This window comes from Castanea sativa, chromosome 1, assembly GCF_040712315.1.
Source record: "Castanea sativa cultivar Marrone di Chiusa Pesio chromosome 1, ASM4071231v1".
NCBI lineage: Eukaryota > Viridiplantae > Streptophyta > Magnoliopsida > Fagales > Fagaceae > Castanea > Castanea sativa.
Genome location: NC_134013.1, coordinates 53,323,563 through 53,336,269, shown reverse-complemented (window position 1 = coordinate 53,336,269; position 12,707 = coordinate 53,323,563).

Genomic DNA, 12,707 nt, shown 5'->3' with positions numbered 1-12,707 from the left:
GATGGACATGTATATATTTATTTGTAGAATATATAATAGAACAGAAAGAATATAACAGAAGATTTAGACTCATCGTATGAGACCTTAACTACTTAACAGTTAATTAATAAGGTGTCACTATCTAATCTAAATTTTTAAAGTAAACAGCAAGAGACCATAACATATGCGGTATGCCCCAAAGCTCAGCTTGCGCACTAAAAGGTGATTCCTAAATTATTAAAGTAAACAGCGAGAGACCATAACATATGCCCCAATGCTCAGCTTATGCACTAAAAGGTGATTCCAAGATGAAGAGAGAACCTTCGTATCAAAATGCATGCATTTCCTTCTAGTTCTGTCACTTTTAAAATAGAACTTTTATACGAGTATCTGATAAGTTGCTTTGTATTAGTGCGAAACTAACAAATTCCTAATGCTAGGTTGCGTTTAAAATTTGATGTAGTGATAAGGGATATTTTCAACTTCTCAAAATTTGTCTAACACTAAAGAGTTTTTGGTCACTACCGCGTACTCTTGGTGCGGTGATCACTCCATAAGTATACTTGCTTGTAGGGTGTGGGGGGCAAGGGCCAAGGTTCAAGCCTCCAAGAGAGAGTTTCACACACATATACACTTAGATTATGCTAGAATAGAAATTCTATCATGTCTAAAAAAAAAAAAAAAGAGTTTTTGGTCACTACAAGAGTTTTCGGTCACCATGAAACATTTTCGGTCACTAAAAGCGTGTGGCACCACACTGGCTTAGTCAAGCTCCTCTTGCGTCGCTAGGCTTATATTGACATTGTTGGGCTCCCAAGGGAGCATCAAGCCCCCATGCTTCTGGCGAGACTCGAGATAGCCATCAAACACCTACTCGTCTAGCATCTCATATGGCTAAGAACGAAACTAGGATTCAAACCGAGGGGGGGGGCTAAAGTCTTTTGTTTGAGAATTTTTAGAAGTTGGAATATCAACACTAGAGGTTGGCAATGCAATCTCATCATTATTGGGTTTTTAATTTTTTGTATTTTTTCTTATGAAAAAAATTAAATAATGCAATTAATTTACTATGATCTACAAATTAAATAAAATTTTATTAATCATAGGGATCTATTATGGTTTTAAAAATTGAATTGGACAAAGAACCAAGAATGAGAAGTTTTTGGTTTTTTGTCCAAAAGGGATTGAATCGATGACATCATATTATAATAATGTAATTAATATTATAAATACATAAAATTTTGGTTTGTGATTTGTAATTGTTTTATTGGTATTTTTTTTGTTATAGAATGGCTTTGTGATACGTTTGTTGGTAATTTGGGTTTGTCTAAAGGTTTTCCTTATTATCTAGATTTGTTAATTGTTTGCTGGTGTTTTAGTTTATTTAAAGAGTTATCACTTTATCTCGATGTTCTTGGAGTAACTAGGCAAAGGAAATTGTCTTTTTATTTTTTGGGTTTTCATGGGCTAGTTTGTAAAACTTTTGGGGAGGGGGCAAAAAATAAATATTGAATCAAAACCTTAAATTTTGTGTAAATATATATTTATATATAATTTTTCAAAACCCGGGGGCCATGGTACCCCTTCCCCCCAACCCTAAGGTAGGTCCATCCCAGCATATGGCTGACGAAGGGTCTAGACCGATGACCCTTCATACTTAACTCCACACCAATTGTGTGATCCCCACTCAAATGACTTTATATGGAAAAAAAACTTGCACATTATGCCCAAAGATATTTCTATATATTTGTATCCTCCAAATATGGGAAGTTAGGGAAGAACCTACAATCACAGGATCTTGGTTAGCTTTACACCACAATATAAGCACCAAGCCCTCTCTTCTAGCTCTCATACTTTTAGAGTTATTGGAAATTCTTCAGTCACTAACTTAATCTTTGGAGGGTCTTTAGCCGACACCCCTCAGGTACCCTTCGTAGGTTCTTCATCTTTTGTTCTTCAGGTACCTTCAATCGTTGCGCAGGTAAACAATTGACTCACTAACGATTTTGTGCATTATCGTATAAAAAAATGAATTGTAGGCATCTTAAAATTGCACTACATAGGATAATATAGAAGATTAGAAGAAACCCAAATAATAACAGTCAATTTCACTTAAGAGTAGTTATAATTATGAAAATTTTGTATCTTTAAATTTATTGTTAGAAATTACAAACAATAGACTGAAATGACATGACAAGGTGACCACTGTTGCTATTTTTTTTTTCATGTACACCAACTTTTTTTTGATGTTTAATGAAATGAGAATCTTCATCAAAGTATCAACGAAGTGTCGACGAAATGACACTGATATTTGTATTAATGTGACGATTTAAATTTATATTTTCTCACCCTATGGTTTTTGTAATGAAATATTCTAATTAAAAAAAATTATACTCAATTGTACAAATATCAATGGGGAGTGTCAATTCATTAACTAGTAATATTTTTTCTAAAATATTCCAAAAGGAGGAGCTTGATGATATAGATTTTTGTATTATTTTTTTAAGAAGAAATACTACATATTTCTATTATAACGAAATCAGTCCTACTGGCCAAAGTGTACGTGGAGGAACACCCTTCATCTACATAGAAAAACTACTAACATGTCTTGCATATTTAGCTAGGTTATGAGTTACAAAATTATCTAATATATGAGTATGAGAAAAAGAGATAGAACTAAAGGCGTCTATAGCAGGCTTTGCATCAGAAAGTAAACTTCCAAAGGAGGCAGGGACTCAACTTCACTCCTCAAGGCTTTGATGATAACTTAGGAGTCTCCCTCAATAATAATTGACGATATTCCTAGTTCATGGGCAAAAGTTATTGCTTTGACAGCAACCATATATAGCTTCAACATCATCTAAAGATGGTGGGAGACAGATCTTTTCAGCTATAGAAGCTATTACATACTAGCGCCCGATGATCACTAACAACTACCCCCAGACTTGCTACATTAATATCCTTGAACACAACACCATCAGAATTAATTTTAAAGAAATAAGCCGATGAAGAGATCCATTTGACCCGTGGATCGGAGAAGTTGTGACTGTTGGCTGAGCAAAAGATGGAGGGAGATCAAGCTGGAAGTCTTGGAGAGCATGATATAGATTTATTTGTTGCATTTTGTGTAAATTAAAGAGGAGTATCATTGCATCCATAATTTAGGGAGAATATTGATAAAACACAATTTCGCCTTGTCTGTATGTTTCTCGTTAGTATTGTTGAATGACTTGTGTTTCTGTTTAAGAGAAAACACCAAGTAAATGATGACATCGGTTTGGGCCTACCAAGGACCTTCCAATACTTAAATTAGCTTAAACCCTTTAGAAATCAATAATCTATAGAGCAATTTGCGTATGTGTTGAGAATGAATCACACAAAGGCTATATAAAGTCATGACTTTATATAGTCTTTGTGTAAGTAAATATCCAATATGTTGGCCTCACCTTACGTTGCATCTGAGCTGGAGGATTAATGGCTCAATAATGACCACTTAATCTCAGCCCTTTAATATTTGTAACGACTATTAAATGTACAAAATTGGACAGCGGTAACGGCTATACATCCGTTCATCATTTGGTCATTAAATGCTAAATTTATATCTGGGATTAACGTGCTTACGCTTGTCCATACCTTTACTCGTCACTTGCTTGAATTGTTTGCAATATGGATGAGCATTTTATTGCTATTCGTCAAATATTATTTCCTAAGAGAGAGAGAGAGAGCTAAAATTTACCCCCTTCTTTTGTTTGTAAATAATTCTCTAGTATTTAATAAGTTGCTTTAATTACTAGCCTCCAAAGTCATACAATTAATTTTCTTGTTTTAAGAATGGGATGTATAGTGTGTTGAAAAAGTGATTATATAAAATAAATAAAGTGACTTTTTGTGATGCAAAATGTTTTTTTTTTTTATGCATAAGCGAATGAGAGTGCTCTAACAAAGAAAAATATTCATTAAAATCCTACTAAAACCAACTGCAAGAAAAAATGGCAAAATTAGTTTTATAGATATATCATAGATCATAAACAACAACAACAATAAATCTAAATTAATAATAATAAAACCACCGCACACCCTTAGTGTGGTAGTCACTCCACAAGTATAAATGCTCGTGGGGTGTGGGAGTAAGGGTCACGGTTCAAATCTCCAAGAGGGAGCTTTACACACATATACACTTAGATTAGATTAGAATAGAAATTTTGTCTTGTATAAAAAAAATAATTATAAAAATAAAATGGTGAATTGCAAATTACATCCCTCAAATTTTTGGGTTTTTGGATTGTATACCCTGAAATTTTAGAATAAGGAATTTACCTGAAAATTTGAGAGTGTTTGGATTTTACATCCTAACGTTTCAAAATTTCGATTTTGTCCTCTAAAGTTTGTGGGTGTTTGGATTTTACATCCCCAAATTCTGAAACATTAGAATGTAAAATCCAAACACCACCAAACTTCAAGGGTAAAATTTAAATTCTGAAATTTCAGGATGTAAAATCCAACCACCTCCAAACTTTAAGGGTTTAATATGTAATTTACCCAAAATAAAAATATCAAGAACCAAAAAAAAATTATGTTTGAGATTTTGGAAGAGAGAGAGAGAGAGAGATTTTTTTAGGGGGCGTAATACCATAGAATATATTTGTTTTGATATATCTTGTCTCATTTTCTAGATACATCTATCATGGAAATATCACATGCTATGTTTCTATTCATCTTAAAGCTAAAGTTTATTGAATTTGACCGACAAAATTATAAGGGCCTGTTTGGTAAGCAATCTCAAACTCACTTTTTTACATTTTAAACAACTTTGCACACATTATAAAGGCCCGTTTGGTAAGCAATCCCAAAACGAACTAGAAATAAGATATGTTTTAGCATTTATCATAAACGAAACTCTATATATTGATGTTCTATCGGTTTTTTTTAAGTAATAAGAAATATGTTTTTTAAATTTAAAAAAAACAAAACAAAATGCAAACAAATTTTTTTTTTCTTTTCTTTTATTTTTTTAAAATTGTGACAGTAACACTATAAAACACTTGATCATTCTTTAACATTTTTTTTTTTTTAAATGGTTGTGATCTAGATATTAGACAAGATTAGGATTCAGTTAGTTCAACTGATAAAGTTTTTTATGATTGAATAAGATATTAGGGTTCAATCTCCACCTACACTAAAAACCGAGCGGTGTCTTGATCTGATAATAAAGAATTATCACTCAAAACAAACGCGACAGGTTTAAACTCTCTAATATATATATATATATATCCAGATTATTTTTGCATTATAATTATTTTGAATTATTTTCATGGATAGATCTCCCATACCCCATATTTTGTTTTACATCTACTTCTTGATAACTCTTCCGTTCCCTTTTATTTATTTCTTCGTCTGCTATTATTTCATCATTTTCTATTACATCTGCAAATGGTAGGCTGAGCCTCCTTTTAACCATTCTATTTGTTATTCTGTGATTATTTGTTCAGATTAACCTTTGCTTCCCTGTTATCCCTGTTCTTCCTATTTTTGTGTTTAGCCCTAAAGTTTGTTGCAGATTTATACCTGTGAGATCTGTCCTTTCCACCGACCAAGAGTGTAAGGATTTACAGACAATCTGCACCTTGATTATATGGTATCAGAGCCAAGTTTGGCCCGGTCGGATTGTAAGTTACTGTTTATCATATAATCAAGTTGGTCGGCACTGCCGCCATAGTTATCCAGTTTATATTTGCATTATAATTATTTTGAATTATTTTCATGGATAGATCTCCCATACCCCATATTTTGTTTTACATCTACTTTTTGGTAACTCTTCCGTTCCCTTTTATTTATTTCTTCGTCTGCTATTATTTCATCATTTTCTATTACATCTGCAAATGGTAGGCTGAGCCTCCTTTTAACCATTCTATTTGTTATTCTGTGATTATTTGTTCAGATTAACCTTTGCTTCCCTGTTATCCCTATTCTTCCTATTTTTGTGTTTAGCCCTAAAGTTTGTTGCAGATTTATACCTGTGAGATTTGTTACCGTAATCTGTGTAGATCTCCAAGCCCTAAGACGACCGAAAATCTTCCTAAGTTTGGTTTGGTCAGCCCGTGTGAAGCCGAGAGAAGGCGTGTAAGGGTGGTCCCCATTTTTGGAGGAGAGTCCGGTAGGTAGGAGTTCACAGATCAGGTGTCTATCCCATAGTTGTACTTTTGTTTCAGGTCTAAAGGTTAGATCCGAAGTTTGAGGATAAAGGTGACTAGGTTGTGATCGTTGATTTAAACCCGTAACCCTTAATCATTAATAGGTTGTTTAGAAGTTACTCTTCCACCAGCAGTAGATGTTCCCAACCCACATCCATTCCTGATATCCCAGCAGACGTAAGAGCACTTAATTCGGAGTCTTATGAGCTATCCGATCTAGATCTAGACATAGGAGATTGGAATATCCCTAAAGTTTCCACAAACCAATTCTATAAGTCTTCATGGTCTTTGAAAACTTTCGTAACGTACTACCATGTCAAGACCATAGAACAAGTCTATGGAATCAACAAGGAGTACGAAACGTGCTACTTGTTATCACCCTCGGCTATCCTAATCATAAAGACAAAGGACATAACTTCCTACACATAGGATTAGTCCAAATAGGAGTGAAACCACTCACCGAGAAGAGGTTTGAACAGACTCGAATCCTCATGGCCCTTAGTGATGCTCGTCACGTAAGGTTTGATGACAAACCTCCTAGGAACCATAGAAACCGATCTTAGTAACGGACCCATTCATTTTAACCGTTTCCCGATTTTAGCATCTTTCTCCATGACAAGATGTTTATCAAAGCCCTCACACTCAATATCAAGACCCATGGAACCCTTATGACACGGGGAACTAGTCGGATCGCCTTGATATATAGAGTTTACTACAAGTGCATGAGAACGAACATGAATGTTGGAGCACTTGATAGGAGACAAAAGGGCGAGACAACCCTCATCCGTACCACCGATCCTAGCGCCAAAGTTAAGGTTCCCAGAACCCTCAAATGGTCTGAAATTACTTTCCCAGCCAATTGGATGTTAGAGAATGAAAATCATGCTCTACAGATCCAAAACCCAGCTCAGAATCCAGATTTAGAATTTGTCCAACAACTAGCCGACGGCACGGTTAGGTTAAGTTTCGACAGATCTAGGCTTAGCACTCCTCTAGACTATGAGTGTAGGCAACCCTTGAACACATCCCGGTTTAGATCTCCAATCGATCTACAGCAACCCTATAGGCAGTCACCTATCTACCTTAGAGATAGACCTGCATCCCAGTGTAGCTCAACCAGACCTCTAGGATCACCTTTCCCAAGGTCTAGAAGAGATTTAGGTGTTCAGCTTCAGGGAGTTAGAACCAATTCCCAACTCACCACACCTTGCTACACAGCCAAACAGGATTCGATTGTCACTGAGGAAGACGATCGTGAGCAATCCCCCCCATCCCCATCTGGAACTGATATGGAACAGCCTCCAGATCAGCAAGAGGAATCTCTAAACATTTTGGTCCTAAATAGAGAATTCGCTCCTGACCTAGAAGAGTTAGGCAAGGAGTTTAGTTCTGAGGAAAACAGGGCTAAAAGAGAAGCTTACAAAGCCAATTATACCAGAGATCAAAAAGAAAAAGTATTTGATTCTTGGACGGCATTCATGAGGGAGATATCCCGTAATGTCCCCTTTTTCATATACTTCGAAAGGTATTTTGGCCAGCCTGCGATTTTGTGTCCTCACCAAAACCTGGACCATAGAAGGACCCAATGCGACCAAGGAAGTTGTAAGGTCTAGTCATCCACCCCTAGAAGCCATAACCTTCAACCATCGTAGAACGGAGATAATAGCCTCTCCTTTCAAAGCCACCATAGATAGACATCAGCCTGTTGACAAGGTTATTGAGCAAAACAACTATACCAACCAGTGTCTAAATGTCATAGGAAAACGACTTGACGAATTGAAGATAGGATCGAAAACAAAGTTATCCTCCAACCAGAAGCTCTAGTAAGCCGATCCAAACCTTAGAAAAGCCTTTAGTCAAGTTACCCACAACCGTACACACCGGCCTTAGTTATCCTAAGGATAAGACACGGCCTTAGAGATAGTGGCCTAAGCTAGAAGAACTAGTAAAGAAGGAACCACCACCCCTTCATCAATGAATGTTCTCGGACATCCAATCAGCCTCTAGCAGCTCTAGCCAAGCCTCCGATCAGAGTTTGATCAATTAGAAAACCGGTTTCGTGGATTTAGAGGTAAAACGGCTTTACCATCACGATCCAACCGGCTCAACCAAGAATTGGTACCCTAGACCATCACCCCCCGACCTCCGGTATGAGGAAAGGAATGTTAAGTGGCCAATTCTCGCATCATCCGGTAGACTCATGAATGGAACATAGATGGTTTATCGAACAGAAATCCTAAACAAAATCCAAGCATATGACTATGGTAGCCAACAACTACCGGACGAAGGCCGTCCCCATAAAGAAGTCATTGAAATGATGGCATTAGGATTTACAAGGCAAACTCAAAGAATGGTGGAACAATTGCCTTACCGAAGTGTCTAAAGACGACATCAAGTACGCCATCCGTGAAAGATGAGGATGGAAACCCCATCATCAATGAGATAGAACAAGGAATTCCCGATGGTGTCAATACCCTGATTTATACAATCATGAAACACTTCATAGGAAGACCCAGCAATATCACAGCTAGAATTTACGAGCAATTAAGTAACCTTAGGTGTAAAACCCTAGGAGATTACAAGTGGTATGAAGATGTCTTTACCACTAGGGTCATGCACAGAAGAGATTGTAATTCTCCATTTTGGACGGAGAAATTTATTAATGGTCTACCAACCCTCTTCAGTCAGAAGGTTAAAGAAACCCTTTGCAGCCCCTTAGGTGTCATAGATTATGATAACCTAACTTATGGAGACATCTCTAGCACTATTAGAAGTGAAGGAATGAAGATGTGCAGGGATCTCAAAATCCAAAGCCATATCAACAAGAATAAAGCCAAGTACGAAATAGGACATTTCTGCACTCAGTATGGCTTACCCTCTGTCAAACCTTCCAAGAGGAAATCCAAGCACAAAGGAAAGGAATCCTTTGAGAAATCCTATAGGAAGAAAGCAACCAAGTACTATAGAAAACAGAAGTACAAGATCGATGATTTCTATAAGATAGGATTATCCAAGGAACCGATTCCACAAGCATCCGGCGGATGCTACAAGCTGTGGAAAGAAAGGTCATTTCAAGAATGAGTGTAGATCTAGGGCCACGGCCCTTATCAATGCCCTCATTACTGACCAACCCGTAAAAGATGAGATCTTCAAGTTACTAGAACTTGACCGCTCCGGCAGTGAGTCTTTTAGCGTGCTAGTGACGGAGCTTAGGCAAATATACGGGTCATCCTCCGATTCCTCTAGTACCGATTACCTCTAGTGGCCGGATGAACCCACGCCATGCAAAGATGGTTGTTGCAGAAACAAAACCATCAATGTGTTGAACAGACAAGAAGAACTTCTTTTAGACCTCATAGAGGCTATAGAAGACCCTATTATCAAAGCCCAGAAGCTTACCCTTTTCCATCAGACCTTAGTTAAGGAAACCAGCAAGCCTGCCCTTAAAATCCAGCAACCTAAGATAGACTTAGAGCAAATTTACAATAGGTTTACCCAGTCCAAGAAGGAAGTTACAGTCAACGACCTTCAGAGAGAGATTAAGGAAACCAAATCAGAAGTCAAAATCCTAAAGCAAGATTTAACCATTCTTAGGGTTGATTATGATCTCCTTAATCGTAGAATCCAACTCTTGGAAAATACTTCTCACCAAAGCAATGAGGAAAGTCCCTCAGATGAAGAAGTTGATCAAACAGTTAACCCTACAGCTGATTTTGTCCAAGAACCTAGCAAAGAATTGTTCGTAGACACCATCAGTAGGATTAACTTCCATAAATGGCATTCCAAAGTCAGGATTGTCATCAGCAAAGATTTTGAATTTGAGGTCATAGCCTTAATTGATTCAGGCGCTGATCTTAACTGCATTCAAGAAGGTATCATTCCCTCCAAATACTTTAAAAGGTCTAAGGAGAGATTAACTTCCGCAAGTGGCGGGAGAATGCAAATTGATTTCAATATCCCACAAGCTGAGATTTGCCAAGGCGGCATATCCTTTATGACAAAATTTGTCCTTGTCAAAAACATGACAGATAGAGTCATTCTAGGAAACCCTTTCTTGTGTTTATTGTATCCTTTTATCACAGACACTGAAGGAATCACAGCCCATCCCTTTGGACAGTCAGTGAAGTTTGAGTTTATGAGAAGCCCCGAACCTTGGGAAGTCTGCTCCCTCCAAAAAGCTTCTATATCAAAAACTCTCAGTACTATCACCACCCTTCCATCCAGTAATCAAGCCCAGCAACTTGATTCAGCTAAAACAATTGATCATCCCTTTGACTCCAATCAATTGTCATCATGCATTCATCATGAAAATATTTGCATCTCTGCATCCATCAAAAAGGGTTTTAACAATTATTTGAAAGTCTCAAATGATCCAAACCTTTTCTCGCAGGAAGCAATATTTAATACCACTAGTAAATGGAAAATGACTTCTTCAGCTGAGAAGAAGGCCAAGGGGAAAGCACCCACAAGGGACTATCCTCAAGACAAAAGACTACCAGCGGGACAGTCTTTTGTAAAGCATGAAGGTGCATCCTCTACCAGCCATGGAGGATCAATATCCCTTCAGGAATTTGTCCCAACAAAGGTGACATATTCCAGTGGTAATATGGCTATTGTTTTACAGGAAGTCTTATCCAGGAAATATCAATTCAAAAATGGAGCCTATACAAATTTGCCAGCCTCCATTAAATTTATCCTCGATAACCTACAAATGACCTTCACCCAAAACAACAATAGACTTTTCCAAAAAACCCTCAAAGCAATGGAAATCCACCTAGTAAACCTTGAGGCAGGAAATCTATCATTCCCTAGTCAACTCTTTGGCAAAGAAGATATCCATTCCATGGATAAAAAGACTATCATGGGCACCGACTATGCTAGGCTCAGTCTTAAGACTCAGTCTATCTTAAGAAGTGCTGTTGCCAACTTGCTTCCTGAGATACAAACCAGTATTTTAGGATCCAAGGCAATGTTTGAATCTTCTAACGAATGGTTTAAACATTTCGAGGTGCTGATCACCACTCCTTATCCATATGCAAATTTAGGAGATACAGGTGACAACCCAATACAAAATGAGTGGGAAAAGCATTTCGGGAATAGTCTCAGAGTCTATGAGCAACATTCTCCTTTTCCAGGACTCCTCATAAACTTTGAAGTAGAACCTAACAAGGACCCCAGCTGGCTATCAAAAATGTTCGAATATGGTTTCATAAAAATGATCAAACTATCAAGCCATGACCAGATCAGCCAGTTTCCCCAAATCATCCAACAGGTTGTGAAGAAAATCAAAAATCCTTTTGTTTCTATCAGATGCTAGAGCACAATCCCACAATGGGAAAGAAACAACTGGATGACAGTCCAACCATCCACTCATCTAGTCCTCATTAATGGCCATACCCATCAAGGGCCCTGGTATGAAGGAGATTCTCACTTATCTTATAGTTATCCTTACACTCTTGTAGAATGCTGGAAAGGACATTCCACCAATGAAATCCTTGATAAAGTACAAGATTTATGGGAAGACTACCATCATGTTGGTAATACAGGAAGAATTACTGTTTTCACCAACAAACCCTATTCTGTTGCTATTCCAAATCTCCAAAGGGTTGATTACATGAATCTCAACCGGTTCATCACTAAGGAACCAGTTTATGAGCCATTGATGTATTGTGGACTTTGCAACCATTATGCCAGTTATCACGAGCACAATTTTGATGAAGATTCCCCATGGGATCCTTACGATGGATATCCATCAGATGCTCCTGATACTGACTAAAGCATCCTGACTTAAGCAACTCAGGATAAGATAGCAATCCGGTTACTATTCAAAATCAACACCAGCCACTGATATGAACAGTACCCGCACCCAGCAGATTCCCGACAGATTACTATCTCAACAGTGTCCGAATCCAGAAAAGCAAGGGGACAAAGCACTGTAGCATGAACAGTGAAAGTTTTACTGTTCACAGACACAATCATTCCGAATTACTATTGCTTTCGGTGGAAACAGCTTTCACCCCAGTAAAAGCAATTTACTCTCCGTAATTTCAGCAATGATCCAGCAGCATCCAATGCTCCCTCCAGCCTATTTAAGGGAAGCAAGACTTCAGTCTTCAGCAGGTCCAATTTTAGGAGAAAATTCAGCAACTCCAAAATTCCCTCCTCTTCCAGCCAAGAGTTTAATTTTCAGTTGTAAGCCAGTGACTCAGTCATTGTAATCAAATAGCCTCAGTCGGCTTTCATTTGTATTTAATCTTCCGCACATGGCCCCAACCGGCCTTAGCCTGTAACTTACCCCTTATGGTATATATATATATATATATATTTTTGCTTAGCAGCCGAGATTGTGCTGAAGATCTTACGAGGCAATGGTAGGCTCCACCTTCGTTGGATGCGTGCAAAGTAGAGGACAGCTACTTCGAACTCTTTTGCCATCCTAAACTCAAAATCTCAAACTACTTCCACATATTCCCGACAGGCACCTGACTAAACTTTTTCCTCCTACTTGATTAGTTAGAAAAGGAAAAAATAAAAATA